Below are 18,867 nucleotides of genomic sequence, written 5' to 3'. Positions count from 1 at the left end.
TGGACTGTGAGCTCAGTCAGGTGTTTATTATGTACACGGCAGCACAGCGTCTGAACAAATCCCTCGGCCATTCAGCGCATGTCGTGATATCAACAAATGTCTTGCTGTATAGTGAAGTGACACTGTCCTCCATGTTTTTGGAATCTGATCAAAATGTCGTTCATGGTCTGGAGCATGTACGTTACACTGAATTTTTACTTCTTCAATACAGATTAGATGTTTTATTATGTTTTTAACAGGCAAACGTTTGCGTTTGTCAGTTGTCGAACTGCTACTACCTTTACCCTCAAGTCACAATCAAAGCTACTTTCATGTTTTATTTAATTTACTAACAGTTCACCGAGTTTCTGTCTGTTCTTAATCTCCCCACTCGTTCCATTCCAGACAACTGCTTCCTCCCTGAGCAAGATCCTATTCAAGCAGCACAAGCTGTCAGGAAGCGGGAATAGTAGCATATGTTTCTTCCAGCATGTCAGTTCACGAGGGAGAAAGAGGGGGATGGGAGCAAGCTGTTGAGGAAAAAAAAAAAAAAAAAACTCCCAGAGACCAGAGAGAGGTTTTAGTGAATTCCGTTTTTGTGCGCTGACTGCTGACGCTGCAGAACGAACTCACAAACTGATGAGGGAGGGGAAACATTCCCATTTCAACCACTAAACGGCTGAGACTCTTTCTACATGTACTCCTTTCATCATAACCAAATGATGAGCTGCATTTACAAACCAAAACCAGCTCCCATTTTTAAAACAAAAAGTGATACTCGTGAAATGTTTTGTCACAAAGTTCATGACTTTTGTAAAAAAAAATAAAAAATTACACATCAGCTCTACACTTCAGAAATCCCCTGCGATGCTCAGTCTGATAAGAACATTCACTCTTAATCAAATAGATACAATTAGTAACTCATTCACACATGTGTGTAAGAGACACCCAAGGAAAAAAAAAAAAAGCAACATCACAGCTAAACTATGAATCTGGAGCTTGATGCATCAACACGTCACTAACATGTTTTGTACGTCTGTGCTTCTCCTGACAAAAGTGATTCTTTCAGTCGTCTTTCTTGACCTTTGCCCATCAAAGCAGATTGAGTTTTACAAGCTGTTTGCCTCCTCTGTATTTACTCTACAAACATTGCATTATAGAAGAAAGACTTGTAGGGAGACTGGGACAACATAAATAAACTACTGTTGATGGAAAAAAAACTAAAACATTTAGAATATCTGAAAAATACTGTGAATACATCCACCAACAAATCAGTTCAACAACTTCAGATCAGCAATATACGGCACTAAGAATCAAACTCCACAGTGCACAGCCATCACTGCCTGATTACACAGCTTACAAAAGGAAAAGGAAAAGGCGAAACGAGTGACAATTTCATGAAAATATAATATTTGAAAGGGTGAAAAATGGTAACAGTGAGATACACTGACCTCTTAGAGTAGTTCAAAAGTGTGTAAATAAGTTACCCCCAAAGTTTAAATAGCACCCAATTAATAGCAAAAATACCGGTTGTAATAAAGTTATTAAACCAATCCCACATTATAATCGCCAACAATTACGACCTATTCCAGTTAATAGAGTGAGTGAAACATTTTAAATAATCTCCCCGGAAAAATATTGGTGCTGCTCAAATTGAGGGGAAAAAAAACTGGAGAAAATGTAAAACTTTCTCTCAACTAACAATATTTCTTCCCTCAACTGCATCTTGAAAGTGAAAGAAATCAACCCACACAAATACTACAACAGACATGGCAACAAGAAGAAAAAACTGCCAACTTTCTTTTTTTTCCCATCCTTTAATCCACTTTAAAGTTAAAAGTGAAGTGAAGAAATTGACTTTGTAACTGAAGAATGCACAACGTCAAAGTATCCCTTTTCTATTATTTTGTCAAAGAAAGTTTGATATAGCACTTTAAAATGATGTTTATAGGCTACGTGTTCATTTGCATCCAGACAAGTTTCCTGAATGGCCTTAATTTTTTTTTTTTTACCTAAGCAGTACAAATTTAGATGACGCCCAAACTCTGGTTTTATATTTTTTCCACCAGCTTCTTTATCATGCAAAAAAATATTTGTTTTCTTTCATCATTTGTTCTACTTCACAATTTTAAAACGACTTAAAATAACATACAGTTCTTACTGGATGGTTGAGAAAAGTGAAAATGATTCCCCTCTGTCATAATTTAACAAGGTTATTTTATAAATCTGGCTGTGGCTGCCATTCAATAAACATTATTGGTAATCATTTGGAAGAAATGTAGATGTAACTGATAAATGCTTGATAATCATGATCATATTATCACTTTTGTTAGACTACAACTTTACTTGGCAAATGTCAGACATTTAGAGAATGTGTAAACTAATAATTTATGTGAACATGAATAAAACATGGGAGAAGGCTATGCAACAATTTAGTATCAGTAAATAATTTATTAAAGGATCCAAGCATTGCAGGTTAACAACAACAAACATAAAATGAATATAAATCATTAGCAACATTATGAGATCCTAACAACAATGTATGGGAAACAACATGTTCCAATAATAGGTGATGCTCAAATAAATGTACTAACTTCATAATCAAAGTCATTGTATTTATTTATTAGTACATTTCTTGTTGACAAAAGACTGGATTATCAGTTGATGTAACATAAAATAAGAAATTAAATTTTTTTTAATGTCCTTCCAAATACAACACAGTTTGAGTGAATATATTGACATGATACAACCATACCTGCTTGTTAATTTCCAGAAGAAGTGTACTAAACTGAAGTAATACAACACCTTTAGAATGCCATTACAATGCATTGCACATGTGTAAGACAATGAGTGTCTGTGACAGCTTATTGTAGCATACAGAATTGGAATTAAAAAAATACTTTATTAATCCCTTGGGGAAATTCTTGTAAGATAGCTCAACATAGAATGAATAGAGGTTTTACGTAATCAATATTGCAGATTAAAAGTTAAAGAAATCATATTAAATTAAAGGTTTAAAAATACATTCCCTTCAGAGGTCTTCTATATACTGTATATGTCCACACAAAATGCAGGATCGGGTCAAATTAAATATTTAAGGAAAGCTTAACATACATATGAGGTGAGTGTATGTTTCTTATACCACATACTTGTTTGAAAAAACAAACAAACCTGTATGTTTCTGTTTGATTGAAATCAATCCACAATATTCTTTATCTATAAGATGAGGTTTGTTGACCTGTCCTCTGAACCCTGAAATAAGACTGAGTTAAAAAAAAAAAAAAAAAAAATCCCACCCAGGAGACTTGTTGGGTTTTGTTTTTTTTTTTGCCTCAACCAGGTGCTTCAGGAGTGTGAAACATGTGAATATCCTTGCAGTTGTCAAAGAAGACAGTCTCTCAGTGCCTCAGAATCTGCACACTAATTACGTCTGTCAAAAGGAGGAATGAATGTCACCCACAAAAACACTTGTGGCCTACAGATAATTGCATACTTCTGTCTTTGCATGGTGCACGCCATAGAAATGGTCTTATTTGTGAGGTGCGGGGTAACGCCGGGCCCGCACCGCAATAAGTGAATGCGGTAGCTAAGCAGAGGAGTAGGTGTGACACGGAATTATGGGAAATTACACTTACCGTGAGATTACATAAACCACTCACGAAGCTGGAATCCAGTTCCTTAAATTAAGAGAACCCATTTCACCCATCAGACAGAGCAAGGTAATGAAATAGCAGATGAGAGGTCTCAAATGTAATTTTCCATGTGGAGTTCTTTTGTGCCGTTATCTCAGAGGGTGCAATAATGATTCTGTGAATGACTTTTGTGCACCCCATTATGGCCCCACAGTAGCTAAGGCCACAGTGTGTAAAACTATAATTACCATGTGATTTCAAAACTCAACATTTTTAGCATGTTGTAAAGACAGATCCTGGCCTTTATATAATTACCACAGCAATGTCAAAATAATTCCATTTTAAGCAACACGTAACCAACCATGAACATTTGCAATGACAGACGTTATTGAAATTCCACTTTTATGTTATTAAAAACAAATTAATTACCTGAAGAAAGCCATGTTTGCGTAATGAAAGCTTTGGCAGCAGGTCTTTAAAGACCTTGAGATGCAGAACACACGCAAAAAAAAAAATAAAAAAATTCAACTACATAAAAGTCTATGGAAACACTCAATTTATGGTGAAAGCTAAAACTCAAAGCGAAGTCGGCACATGCCGGCACTGTGAAAAACAATTAAACAGATGTGTGAATCAACAAGAGTTCAACCTTTTATTCAAAAAGGAATGTTTTAACACTAAAGCCGTTTCTGTAATTTGTGGAACACCACAAAACATGTCATAATTTTTTTCTTCTTCAAAGAACAGTATATGTCACACAAAAAAAGAAAACAAATTGAGGAATTTCTGGACACAGTATTTCATTAATAAATTCTCATTTAACATACAACTAATTGTCTAAATAGAGCTTACACTACTCATTTCCAAAAGTCCTGTAGAGGCTAGAAGGCTTATTTGATGCGTCTGTCATTGGTATTGGCTTAGAGTTTATTTCATGCCTCTTTGAAGCAGCAGGCTTCAGTGCTGTGAATCGGTCTGATATCATCTCTCTCAAATCTGAGGCCTACATCCCAATACCCAGTGACCATCAGGCCACCGAGGGATCAATCTTTGTTTGAGATTGATTTACAGGTTCTGTCAAAGCAGCCTTCTCTACCTGCCTCAGACAGAGAAGCAGGTAACAACAACAACAACGGGATCTGGACAACATCAGATATGTTGGCGGAGCAGAAAAGAGGCATGGCGAAAGGTCCTCCGCTTGGAACAACAGAGAAAATGAACTGTAAATCTGGGAGACAAAAATCTCTCCTTGTGAGGATTCATCCCCGTTCTGCCAGGAAGACTCAAAATATATCAAAAGAAACACAATTTACCATTCAAACATGAGAAGTAATGAAAGCTCAGAGGATATTTGCCTATCAAAAATTTGCAGTGCATTCCAGGCTGCATACACCCATGACACAGCGGGTGCGGACTGCGAGCGGAACACATAAAGCTCAGGAAATTAAAGCTGTAAATAAAGGTCCGTCAGATAAAGGATCTCCTGACAGTTATGAGAGCGGAGCAGGCCGAGAGCCGGCTGCTGGCTCATCCAGGACGCGTGCGGACGGGCATGAAAAAACAAATCACGATGATGAGCATGAAGGCCACCATTTGCATTTGGCGCTGCCAATTCAACACCGACTTTCATCTCTTTTCTTCTGCTTCTCTAACCATCATTTATCCCCGTATGGACTTTTTCTCCTTGTTTTGTTTCTGCTACCTCCCCCTTCTTACGTGTCGGAGAAAATCCAGCACAGCACACTGGATGAGTGTGTCAGCGCTGCGACGCCAGAAACAACAAAGTCAATGTCAAATCACATTTTTTTTTACGATCGAACCGAAACTGAAAATTACTCGGGATGGATTAAACACAAACATTTCTTTTTTTGCATAATATCCATGTTGGTGAGAAAAGAACAGTTGATTACTTTATTATCTGACCTTTTACTGACATGTCGTCAAGATGTACGAAGCGTTCACATGTTTTTGCCTCAAAGGTGTCTCATTTTAAACTTTGCTCTGTAACATCTCAATTAATATACGGTCGTCAAAAGCAATGAGGCCACACACGTGTGCTATAAATCTTTGTGAAATGAGTTACATAATCTTTTTAACAGCGCAAAGGTAAACATCGGAGGCAATTGTATAAAAGTGTATTTGTCATAAAGCATCCCCTGTTCATCAGAAATATACTCGGGCGACACTTAATTATAGCTATTTTGTCAAATTCCTTTCATCTGTTTGAAGAACAGCATGCAGACGCGAACTCAACCTGAGGGGAACAAAGAGAAGAAAACAAAGGTCCTGCAACAGGAGCAACAATAAAATAACTTCTTCATAAAAACAAAATAAAAAAAAAACTACATCTGAAAGCAAACGCCAAAAGAGTAAAAATACATTGTGTAGCTTTCTGTAATTGGAATTGTTTTGAACATTATTGGGCAATGGTGCAACAGAGATCAAGAGAAGGGTACTTTGAAAAGTCAGTCATTTTTATTTGATTGGGGGAAAAAAAAAAAGGCCTGATAACATTTCATTGTGGCATCAGAAACACACCAATGAGCTGCACCATCATATTAGGTGATGTGCTCTTTATTTCCACATCCTTTATCAAGAGCTCCGACAGGTTTTTAAAGCCACCTCTTCTGCAGGAATGAATAAATGCGAGCGGAACTGAGAAACTGTAAGCCGCAAAATGACACAGCCTGGGTTTTTTTGTTTGTTCATTATTTACTTTTCTGCGTGCTTCACATTATGGATTCTTACCATTTCACTCCTTTAAAACCTCCATACGCTCTAACGGGATTATGAAAGCTGCATTGTTTCTCAACACAACAGCTAAGCCCTTGTTGTTGCTGTAATTATGAACTAACAGCTTCTCGTTGGAAATGTCCACTATTCGGGCCTATTCAACAAACTGAACAGAGAGAGAAAGAAAAGTTTGGACAGCACCACTCTCCGTTGCAGCGTCCTGGCTCGGATTCCAAACTAATTTACTGGGCACAGCCTGCATATTAATGTTGGGGGCTTACCCTCTCCGGTCTATCTGTGCCTCTGCTGAATCCAGGGCACCTTCGGGGCACAGAGTCTGCCTGATCTGTGTCAGCCATGATAACAATACAGCGGCCATTGATGAAAGGCCTTGTGGGAATTTATTACAAGCAGTGACAGGGGGGATACGGTGCCAGAGAGACTAAACAACTCGCGTTTGAATACAAGCCACAAATTATACACAGTTTCAGTAAATGAAGTGACTGTGAGCTTTAGCTTCAAGGATTTCTTTTCACGAGCGAGAAGCCGAACACCACCACCGCCGCTACGGTCGGCACAGAGAAAGGAAGTTGTTGAAGCCGAGATTTCCTGCTTTCATTGCGGTTAGGAGCTGAAAATGTTTATAGTGGTTTCAGAAAGTGACTCATGTAATGATTCATGGAGTATTGGCAACTTTTAGTGTGTATGTGACTAGGATTCAGCTCATTTATTAGTGTTTGTTTTAATCTAAGATTAGGAGGGAAAACTCCATGTCCCGCCATCTAAATGACTTCTGAGGCACTACTCATCAATAATGACTGGTTGCTGGTTAAATGCCTCCTTTCCTCGACTAGATGATTATCATTGTCATATGGTGAACATTAAAACGCCGTAATATTAAAGTGGTAAGACTTCATTAAGTCAGAGACACTCAATGCTTTTTTTTTTTTTCAACTCAAAAAAGGTCAGAAAATCCTTTGAATCTGTTGTATAAGCAGACAATGTCTGCTTCTACTCCTGCGAAAAGGAAGTCGACTTAAACACAGCCTGCCGTAAGTATGCACAAGGAGAGAAAACAGTGTTGTACTAACTAAAGGTGGTTGACGGGGCCAAAGTGCATTCAGTAGCTGGCAGTCATTTTATGGCTGCAGTACTGAAGCAGATTTACTTAGATGACGTCAGTGGCTTTGAGCCAGCTTTTCCTTTTTGGTGGCACTCTCCACTGGCCTCAGTGGGCCCTGCTCAAACTGCTGAGCAGCAGCGCATACTCTAAAATTCCCTTTCTAGACCAGGGTTTACCTCAGGGCACACACACACACACACACACACACAGTCTGGAAGTCTGCAGGAGCGTCCTCTTTCTAAAGCATGCTCTGCCTCTGACCACGGACAACACTCACGTTTTGATGTGATTCACTCTCTGCTACACATCTCCCCCCCCCCCCCTCTAATTACACAATTAATGACTCTGTCCAGGTTCAGTTGCATATCACTGATCTTTTCCCAGCACAAAATATTCATCACATAAAAACAATAGTGTATCACAACTGTGATTAAATATGTGTGGCATTCCCAGGAGGAATAACACAGCGCCATCCAACAGAGAAGATACCACATTATATTTGTACATTAATATCCTGTTGCATAATTTCGATGACGATAATTTCTGTCCAGAAGCAATGAAGAAGTGCAGAGCCGCCGAACAGCTAAAGCCACATTTAGCACGGACAGCTGATGAACATCACACAAGATCAAACCCACGGATTTAATAACTTTTACTTACATTGTAACTTCAATGTTGCAACTTCAACATGCTTGCATAAAGCAGCCATTTAAATAGAACCTGAAGCTTCTGTGTAAACGCGACCCCCAGTAGGTTGACAGAGGAGGAGTTTCACTTTGCCCCAAGAAGTAACGCAATCTGCTCTCTGCTTCACCGATGCCCATTATTCTGTCCACACTTCAAAACAGACAGATCGCACTGTGAAGCCCAACTCTCCGACCTCGACAAGGCTGCGTGAGGAGCCAAAACCTGAACAATGACGCCATATACACACACAACAACATGAGTATTTCACATTAGGATGTTTATCTGCATCCACTATCACCTCTAAATCATGTGGGGCAAACGAGTACTATTTCAATAGCCCTTCATTTTGAAGTCATAATTGTTCATGCCTTAATTACAACTGCTACACTAATCACTGTCATAGGTTTCAGTGTTGTATTCTATTGATTTTCCATGGTATGAAAACTCAGGAGGTAAAGTTTCGTTCGGTCAAACAAGCACGACATCCAATTCTTGCACAAATGTTATGCAGGCTTTCGTCCAACAGGGTCCACCGGTTGCATAAGCTGAAAACAAGGCATCTATTTCTAACTCTTGATCTTTTTAATTTTGTTTTTGGTTTTTTTTAACATTCTATGCAAGCAGATTTACACTGTGACAAGTCTGAGGTTACGTCTGACTGCATTCAAACTGTTTTCTACAACACTGTAGCAACCTTTTCACGGCACCTTCTTCAGTTGTGTTTTGTCTTTATTTTCTGTGAGGTTGGATTAAATGTTTAACACCGGCTGACTGTCACAAAAAGTGTGTGTTACAATGTGAATGCAGACATTTGCAGAGATTTGCAGACATATGCCTTCACCAACTGCTTTCACAATAAATACAAAAAGACTTCGGAGCCTGCAGCCAAAAACTTGAGTAAGTAGGAGCAAAGATGGAGAGTATACTCTAGCCAGGAAGCCTTTTATTTTTTTTATTTTTTTTTATTTTGCAGTTATTGTTCACGCATTACAAGACGTTATGAGACTTTTTCTTGCTTTAATAGAGGCCAGCAGCTTTCCAAATTATTGATTTTTCACACACTGCTGAAGCCACGCAATGTCAAGAAGATCGGTGCAACAGTTAATATCACACTCACAACAAAGCTAAAGCAGATTAATTGACAACTTTTGGCTGGATTCACTGAAGACACACCTTTAACAAATCACATCTGCATATGAGAGATGTGTTAACTATAATCTGATGATTAAAAAGTTTAAGAAAAGTTCCACATTGAAAATGTTCAAAGTTTGATACAAAAGTAGAATTCACATCTACCTTTTAACTTAACACAACTGTAGCAAAAGTACAGGCTTTGTCATCAGTTGCTTTCTTTGTATCACAGTCATGGATCTTTTTCTTTTTTTTCCCTGCTTCGGAGTTCAAACAAAGTTTTGTGGAGGAAATCAGTGTAAAGGAGTAAAACGTTGTGACACACAGCTGGCCTGAAGGTGAGGAGGAGGGGGAGGACGAGGGGGAGGAGAGAGAGGGGGGGGGTTCAAATTTTTTAGCTGAGCAGGCACTTCCCAAAGTGGAGGGAGGAAAATGAAAACAATGAAGGAAAAAGTCCACGTAAACTCCACAAAGCAGCTGCAGATGCACAAGAAACAAAGACGTTGTCGCTTTAACCTACATCTAAAGCGACCGACCTGCTATTACAAGAGGGGACAGGACCTTTTGTGATTATGTTATCTTGCTGCAATAAACTGGTGTTTTTATAATAAAAGTTATTGATGAGCTGTAGTTAGCAGTGATCCTTCCCACCGGTTCAGTAACAACATGGAGAAAAGCTGCACGGCCACCGCTCAGAAGAGGCACACACACACACACGCACAAAAACACACACACACACACACACACACACACACACACACACACACACACACACACACACACACACACACACACACACACTATTCTCTCTCTTTTTTTGGAAAAATAAAAAAATAAATTACTTACACGAAACTTGGATGACGATGTAAAAAGGCGCCGTGGAAGCAACAAGTCTCCCCGCAGCGTTTCCTTCGAGGTGGTCCGAAAATGCTCCGGCGAAATCTCCAACAACAACTCCCGGCTGAGCCAACTACGGAGAGGAGGAAAACAGCAACCCTTTCAACCGTCATCTTGTCCAAAAAAAAAAAAAAAAAAAACTGTTATTCGTGCGGTGTTTTTTCTACTTCATCCCCGGTCCCTCCGCCGGCTTCCCACTCTCCGAGTCGGGGGCAGACGCCATCTGAGGCGTTTTATAGGGGCGTACGATCGGGCTTCTTCGCAAAAAATGTGAAAAATGTGAAAGATTTTTTCGCTGCCGCGTCAAAAGCCACGGGCTACAACGGAGAGTGTTCAAAGTGAGCACCCTGTTGCAACAGCGGCCATCTGTCTATCCCCGCGTTAGGAAACAAGCGACCTAAAGCTCACTTCACGGCCGTGGGAGAAACCTCAAAAACACACGAATCAAGACAACGTTTTAATACAATGTGCGGTATTTCCAAAAGCGAAAACTAGCCCCCCAATTGAGGAGAAGTCCACAACCAGTTTGAATACCTGCAACTACCATTGAAACTTACCTCGTTAATGATATCTCATTTAAAAATGCCCCTTTCTGTAGGTAGTGTGATGTTACTGGGTACTGGGAAATACTATGTCAAGTTATTCTGGTGTTTTCTGGGCCAGCCAGCAAAGGTGTAGGTGAATCGCTTCGCGCACTGACAGAGATGCGAAGAATGCTCGGAATGAGAAGAGGAATGAAATGAACGCAGGGAGCGAGTTTGCGCCGGGGCGGAGCGAGAGGTGGCGTCATCCCGAGTGGAGCAGCCAGCAGGCGGCCTGGGCAGCGAGCAGCAGCAGCAGCAGCGGCAGCAGCGGCAGCGGCGGCGGGAGCGGCGGGGACAGGGAGGGCATGGACATCCCGGGAGCCGCCGCCTTCAGTGACAGCTCCGAAATTACAGCTCCGCAGGCCACAGGTACCTGAACGCATCCAAACCGTCCAGGACGACGGGGATTAGTAACGGTGTACAGATACTGGTTACTTCTTTTAGAAAAGTATTGGAGCTGCATATGAGTTAGTGATAAATAGTACTTGATTACAGTGACTGTTTTTATTTTATTTTGCAAAGTTGTAAAATCATAAAGAAGTTACTGAAAATGAGTACCTGAGGACAAATGGTTCCATTAAAAAAAAAAAAAAGTAACTGAGTTGCATACAGGTTATCAACACATATGTCAAGCCCCATCTATGCCAGCCAAAACAATCTTTCTAGCGAGAATGTTAGCCAATAGCAAGTACACATCTGGGTAATTCATGATGTCTTGAGTCCTGGGTGAATTGGTGGGATTTGGCCGCTGGTTGTACATGTAAACGTCATTATTAATGTTTATTGTTTTGTGTTTCATGTCATGTCTTAGATTGGGTTCATGTTAAGTAAAACATCACCACCTCAAATCAAATCAAGCTTTCAAGCTTGGGATCATTTTTGATTGTGTGGGTACTTTTTTGATCCTCTTTGTGAGCCCCTTTTTTGATGGTTTTTTTTTGTTGTTTTTTTAACTTAAGCAATATAAAGAGTTTTAGATAAACTACTAAATTGTGTTTTCCGAGTTGTGCATTTGAATACACCAGTTTTGGTGTCTGTGGTCAGAATCAAAGGTCTCATTAGGGCTTGATATATCATTACTAGTAACATGTTTTGAAAATTAGTTGTCACTTCTTTAAAACAGTATTGGAATTATAAACATCGACCCACACATCCATTTTCTATACTGTTTTTATCCTGTTCACCTTCACAGGCTGCAGGAGCCGATCCCGGCTAACCATTGGTGAAGGCAGAGCGCTACCAAGACCAGTTGCCAGTCCATGTATAGAGGAAACACATTTATACACACATTTACACCAACAAGTCACACGTTGTTTGGACTGTGGGGAAAAAAGTATCAGTTGAAAACATTCACATGAACAGGAAGAACGTGTAAAGTGCAGATATGAACCTACTACCTTTTCACTGACAAGGGAAGATTAACCCGTGACCCCACATTACCCCAGTTACAAACAAGTTCCTGAAAATAAATCATAAGAAGTGTGACGTGACTTTTAAGCGTCTCTCTCACATAGATTTGATAGTGTTGATGTGTCACATTAGCAGAGCTGTCAGCACTCAGTGTGCCCGTCTAATGACTGATGAACTCATTAAGTGTGGTTCACTGTTGAGAATAACGTTTTATAAAGTAACATGGTACCGTGATGCTATGTTTGGCAGTAACACTATGGCAGGGGTTTGCAACCTATTCAACCGAGAGTACATTTTTTTTGCCCTTGAGCAAGCAAATGTAACCTTTCTGGAGCCACTAAACGTGTTTAACATTCAAAAGAAGAGAAAACCTTGATCATAAATATACATATGTAGTTCTTCTATGTAAGCTAAGTCTGTAGTGTGTGCTGCACTGACTAACGGAGAGAAAATGAAGTCAGAAAAGTCTCATATATCTGCCTACATTGAATAAAACTGTATTTCTATGAGACGTGCCCGGAAGGTGACTTTATTCATCTTAGCTGGACAAGTATCAAAAGATTATTTGATTCAAGTGTTACATTTATCATCTCTGATTGCAAGGTAAGAGTGTCTTATAAGAGTAATGAAAAAAAATAAAAAAAATATTCCATTAAGCAACAAGGAGCCACTACAGAATGACTGAAGAGCTGTGGGTGACAGAGCCCTGAGTTAAGCTTACTATGTTTTGATTTCTAAAAAATATAAAATCTTTTTGCTGTCGCTCCAAGGTACTTAAATTATACACAAAGTTTACTGAAAGTTGCCTTATGGTTTCTTATCTACAAAGTAGGCCTCTTTTGTTATGGATAGGCAAATTCAGTTTACAGAATAATAGTTATCTCTCAAAGAGAAAAAATCCTGAGCTGGCTTTATTATATGTTATTCTGTTTATATTATGTATTAATATATCTAATCAGCCATTAACAATGCATGCTAAAAAATAACTTAATCTCTGAAATGAATTAATGACACATTTATAATGAAAAAAAAATCCCTTTCAAGTCTTACTGGGCAAATATATAAATGGCAAAAATATAAAATAATGTTGTGAATATCTGTTCTGTTTTAGAAAATTCAGCTTAAAGTATGTATGTGTCTCTAACTATTTCTTAAATGTAATAATGTGGACAAAAAAAATTGTAGCCTCATAATAATCAAAGTTTAACAAACACAAAACATCTTCATTCGGTTAATGAGGATTTATCTTCTTCAGTATTTGAAAAGCGCCGCCCATCCTTTGCTATTGTGAATGTGGATTAGGAGGAATGCTGCTCAGATGTCTGCTCTCTCTGTTTGGCCTCTTGGGGAATTACTTCACGCATAATTACCGTAGTATTGTCTGCAAAGTGCCAGGCAATTTAAATAAATGCTTAATAAAATGACGGATCTGAGCAAAAGTGTGTATTTGTTCACCCCAAGAGATGTGCTAGATACTGATTATTACTATAATACATTCAATAATGCAGCTACAATTACTGCAGACAGTTGGAGAGCTGTTGTCTCTCTCTTTCTCTCCCTCTGACCTGCTCCCTAAGACAGATTTTAACTTTGATGTGAGCCGATGTTAGTCTGCCTACACAGTGCCTAAAGTCCACAGCCCACAGTCCACAGCCCCCCTAAATAAACCACAGCTCCTTGTTCTCGGAGCTGTCTGCTGCTGTCTACATGTTGGTAGTCAGCTGTTTTCATTGCTGCCTGTCATTCGTTCATTTATGGAGTTCAGTGTGTGTCCTGAACATTTCATCCCTGAAAGTGTTTAGAGTATGCGCCGTTAAAACTATCGGGCTTAAATAATCATCCAATAATCAAGCAGGCCACAATACCGTGCGTGCAAAACCATTTGACTTGCTAATCAAGGAAACTTCAGCAGAACGTAATGAGTGAATCAGTCATTAAGTAATTAGTTTTACAAGTCCCATTTTTTGGTTTAAGAAACAAGGAACTTCATTTTCTTTTAAGAAAGAAAGTGAAAACTGTATTGAAGCACTCATTTTGGTGGGGCACACATGTTGTTTAGTCAGTTTGACTATTATATTAGAAGAGCTTATAAAAATCCCCCATCTTCAACGAGATACACTTTGTTGGTTCAGGTGCAGCTCCGCCAGTTATCGAGCTTTTTTGTTATTACTGTTACTAATCAACCGGAGCATTGCTGAGACAGGCACTGGCTCCGCAATCGTGTTTGTCTGACACAAATGTAACCGAATATAAGAATCACTGAAACGTCAGTAAATTTTAACTGATTTATTAATTTCACAATCATTATAAGTCAAAATTAGTAGTGATAAAGTAAACAATTTACATCAAAGTGCATTATTCCAACATTGGTTGGAACACAGCATTCTAATGTCTAATTTCACCAATAATTATGATAGTAGAATAAATGTCATCCCCTCTGAATGTGTAATCAGAAAGTCCTATCCTGAGGCAAACAGTTCCAGTTTCAGAGACACATAAAAAATGACGTTTGCAAATCAGGATTATCTTTTTTACTTCACTTGTTTTTGGGAGGACACTGGAAGCTTTCAAGTTAAACCTGTCAAATTTTAATGACATCCTATGTCTGTCTATGGATATAATTCTTGGGAGCTGATGATGCTAATATTTTAGTGTGCTGTGGCACACATAAACATGTCCGTTGTTGAGACGTGTTCATATTTTCAAATATCTTATTACAAAATGTTGCAACTGCTCAGGTTAACACATATGCAAGCCAGTAATAATGAAAAGAAGGTAATAAAAAACGGTCAATTATATTTTACTTTCAAATGACAGCAAATGTGTATGAACGTGGTCTTCTCAGTTCATGTGTTTGATGAAGGGCTTGTTTGTGTCTTGCCTCTGACAGCAGCAAAGAAGCAGATTTGCCCGAGGCAGCCATATTGATTATTGTCATGTTATTGTCATGTGGACACTGTAAAGTGGAAAACGGGACCTTCCCTACTGTAATCATGCCAGTTCCTGGCTGCGTGAGCGTAGGATTTACAGTATTATTATGTTATGTTCGACCTCAGGGTCTGTTACAACTAACACAGACTGTGGGGACACTTGCAACAATTCACTATATATGATTGAACCTGAACCATACGTTTCCTGTTTCATGTAACTAAATTGTATCAGATTATAAAGCCATTGCCTCACATTGATTCTGAGATGTTGACAGAGATGTTGAAGGAGTCCGCAAGCCAACAAAGACATTTATCCTTCATCTCAGTATCATAGCATTTCTTGGTCTGTGTCAAGTTACTGTTCCTGTTATTCTCACTGGAACATTCAGAGAAATCTCACCTTCTCTATTTTTGAACATTTTTGAACATTTTGAACAGAAATATACCAATTGTTGGTTCAACTAAATATATGTAGAAACAAGTGAAAAGCCAGAAATGTTTTTATTGTCTGCTCTGGAGTTCATGAAACCACAGCGAAGAGGCCACAACTGTCTGGTGGTCCTGTTTCCAATGTTCTGGATTCATGTACAGTTTGTCAAAATATCACAAGCACAAATACAGTTTCATTAAAAAAAATAAAAAAATAAAAAAAAACTGCTTGGAAGGCAGATGACGTTTTGTTTTTTTTTCATCGTCATGAGTGGTTGCTCTTGATTAACCTTAGGGATACTGTGTACCAGAAAGAATGCATCAAGATTAGTGCAACAATACAAAATACAGTCCAGTGGCAAGCAGAAGTGAGGACAGACAGAGGTTCAATAATTTCAGATTATTTACAAAATTGTCAATCTTGAAAATACAGAAATTCTATAAAAAAAATTTTTTTTTACTTTGCTTACTTTGGATGGTGGACTGACCAAGGCACTTTTATTTGTTTACTCTACACTCCTATTTTTAGTGAGACCAATACCTGCATTGGTTATTTAACATTCCTATATGTACAGATATTGGTCATACAGGTATTGCATTTCCATACACGCTATTGATTGTGTGTGTATACTATAAACATATTGCATCTCATAATTACCAATACCTGTGTCTTAAGAATTAACCAAATTGTATTACATCCCCAGCCAGGATGCCTCAAAAATTGTTAAGCATTGAAGGGTACAGCCAAACTCTGTGCTTGGGTGATGCCTTGGTAATATTTAAAGTGCTTTGCAATGTAATAATATACATTTTTGAATTGTGGAAAATCCTGGTGCAGTTTGAAAAAATTTATAAAACTGTGATTTTGCTGCCACTATCACATCTTTTTTAGAATACACCACCTCCATGTTATAGTTCAGAACAGCAGTATTTCCTCCAGGACCTATAATATAAGCAGCAGCTCACTGGCCTCAGGAGTCAGGAGGATGGTAGATGTTCAAAATAATCTTCATGCAAACGAGGTTGGAAAACACTTTGCAAACTTAATCACAGTTAAAACAAAAACACTGTTCTGCAGCTTGATACAACAGTAAAAGTAGCAAATAATGGCAATTAATGTAATAAAATGTTTTCCCCATTTGAGAAACGGATTTCATGAGAATATGTTATTGGGGGAGAAACATACAATGTTATTTAAATGTACTGTAATCCTGAATCTGCGACACCCTCAAAATAAAAATATCTTTTCATATTTTCAGTCAAAGGCTATTGCAAATTGCTAAAACCACCTCTGTCAGGTGTCATACACGTATCTCTAACACTATTTCCAGACCAGCTTTACCCTGAAAATATAAACATTTTCAACACATTTTAATAAAGCTAGACTTGCTCAGATTTGCACGTGTGACTTCGCACCCTTGCAGTCGGAAAACATAAGCAAAGACACAACTGTGGTCGTGCCTGAACAAGTCATCCATTAGGAGCCATGTGTTTTGACACCAATCTTTCAAAAGAAAGAGATCTATGAAGATGGACGACAGCTCCTCTGAGGACATCCATCAACACCTTTTAACATCTGTCTGTGCACGTTTAGCTCAGATAAGAGCGAGAGAGAGAGAGAGAGAGAGAGAGAGAGAGAGAGAGAGAGAGAGAGAAGCAGTGGAAAATGTGTTTTTTTAAATGGAAAAAAGGGCTTTTTAAAGTAACATCTTGTAATGCATTTTTAGTCTTTTTTTTTTTTACTTTTGTCAATTTCATAATCTGTTCCACTTCATCCACTCCTCCAAATATTTTAGTAGTAAGCCCAATCAAAGCAATATCACCTCAAACACGAACCTCCAACAAGATTGTAATTTTGAGAAGCCATCTGTGTCTGTGGTGTCTATAGGATTTCACGTGTTCTGTTACTGTTTGGGCGCTAAATTGTCGGTGCATCCTGAGAGCTCTCGTCACAAGTGTCACAGTTCAGAGGAGGCTCCCGACAAGTCTTTGGTGTCAATGCTCCGAGCCGAGACCACATTTTGTAGGTTACTGAACCAAATGATTACAGCTAAATTATGGATATGTGGATTCCTCATGTTTTTATCTCTTCCTTTGCCCAGGAATTTTTGCATTGCATCATCTCTGCATGTGATGAAGCAGAAAAACTACCTCTTGTTTACTCCAGAAGAAATACCCTGTTCGCCAGGCCTCCTGTTCTGTAATAGGGCGTGGTCATGCGAACTGGTTGTATAGGTGCCAAATAAGACAGACATGTGAGCAAGAAATTAAGAAATGCAGCTATATGTGTTACACTTTTTGGACACTCCACAAACACCTCATCAGATTTTGACCCGAATACTTTGTACATTGTAGTCAATGCTTGACCCCTGTGTCCAGCTGTCACTTCATGCTTCATCTGTATTATGAAATTACTTATGAGACAAACATTTTAGTTAATATCCTTAATTCGGTGTGTGCCAGTTCAGGGGTTCAATTTGACAAAGCTGATATTTAGATACTCTTTCACCAAGACAACAATGTGACAGGAAAAAAAAGGTGGTTGTTTGAGTTATTGAGTCATTGAAAATTTTAAATTTATATTTATCAATGATCCTCCCACCGTCCCTCTAATGTGCTTTGCTTGTCTGACCCAAGGTTTCCACAGGCTGCACTTGGCAATGAAGTGGAAAATCTAAGATCAAGATAATGACAACATGTATTAGGCTTAAAAGCCTCTAATTCTGAATGTCAATTACTGTAATTAAATGTTACTTATCAGGCTGACTAAAACACTTACTGTATTGTTGGAATGTGTGTGTCCTCAAAAACAAAATGACTGACAAGGCACAAACACTTTCTGCCTACCAGCATAAATAATAAAACAATAAATAGTGACACTGTGCTGTAACGCTTCTACATTAAGAAGCAACAAGTCCTTAACTGATTACCATTATAAAATTAGTTATAGAGTTCTCCCAAAAACAATCAAAATAGGCAGAATACAAGTAGGAAACACTTCAAACCTGTTTTTATAATCACATTTAGCTCTCTCAACATCCCTGCTTTTTTTCCCTGCTAAGATCAAATATGTCAGAGGACTTTCATTCAAAAGCCAATTTGGGAGCATTGGGTTGCCATAGATAATAACAATTTAATCATTAAATGCATGCTTCAGAGAACACCAATCATCTGTTCTGAACCAGTGAGGCTATAGTTTCTTCACCGTCGTCTTCATTTATGTCGTGTGGCTTGATAAGGTTGGTCGGTGCTGTGGCATTGCTCTGATTTGAACTTGCTCCCTCTCAGGGAGGCCATGGGTGCAATAGAATTAGCCTGGTTTAGTTCATTTT

The 18,867-nt window shown here is 38.6% G+C and overlaps 2 protein-coding genes across 3 annotated transcripts in view; both read right to left on the bottom strand.

The window, feature by feature from the left end:
- Positions 1 to 10,850, bottom strand: part of tead1b (TEA domain family member 1b) — a 46,790-nt gene extending 35,940 nt beyond the window's left edge. For both annotated transcript variants that reach the window (XM_080500178.1, XM_080500179.1), the window contains exons 1-2: positions 10,740 to 10,850; positions 10,132 to 10,255 (exon numbers count right to left, since the gene is read on the bottom strand). The gene's annotated coding sequence lies outside the window, so the exon portion shown is untranslated. The remainder of the gene's footprint in view (positions 1 to 10,131; positions 10,256 to 10,739) is intronic.
- mical2a (microtubule associated monooxygenase, calponin and LIM domain containing 2a) overlaps positions 10,210 to 18,867 on the bottom strand; it is a 56,677-nt gene continuing 48,019 nt past the window's right edge. Inside the window, exon 24 of the mRNA XM_080500100.1 lies at positions 10,210 to 10,255. The gene's annotated coding sequence lies outside the window, so the exon portion shown is untranslated. The remainder of the gene's footprint in view (positions 10,256 to 18,867) is intronic.

The sequence above is a fragment of the Blennius ocellaris genome (assembly GCF_963422515.1).
Source record: "Blennius ocellaris genome assembly, chromosome: 1".
NCBI classification, from domain to species: domain Eukaryota; kingdom Metazoa; phylum Chordata; class Actinopteri; order Blenniiformes; family Blenniidae; genus Blennius; species Blennius ocellaris.
The sequence above is the reverse complement of the archived record's forward strand: the minus strand, read 5'-3'. Positions and strand labels throughout refer to the sequence as shown.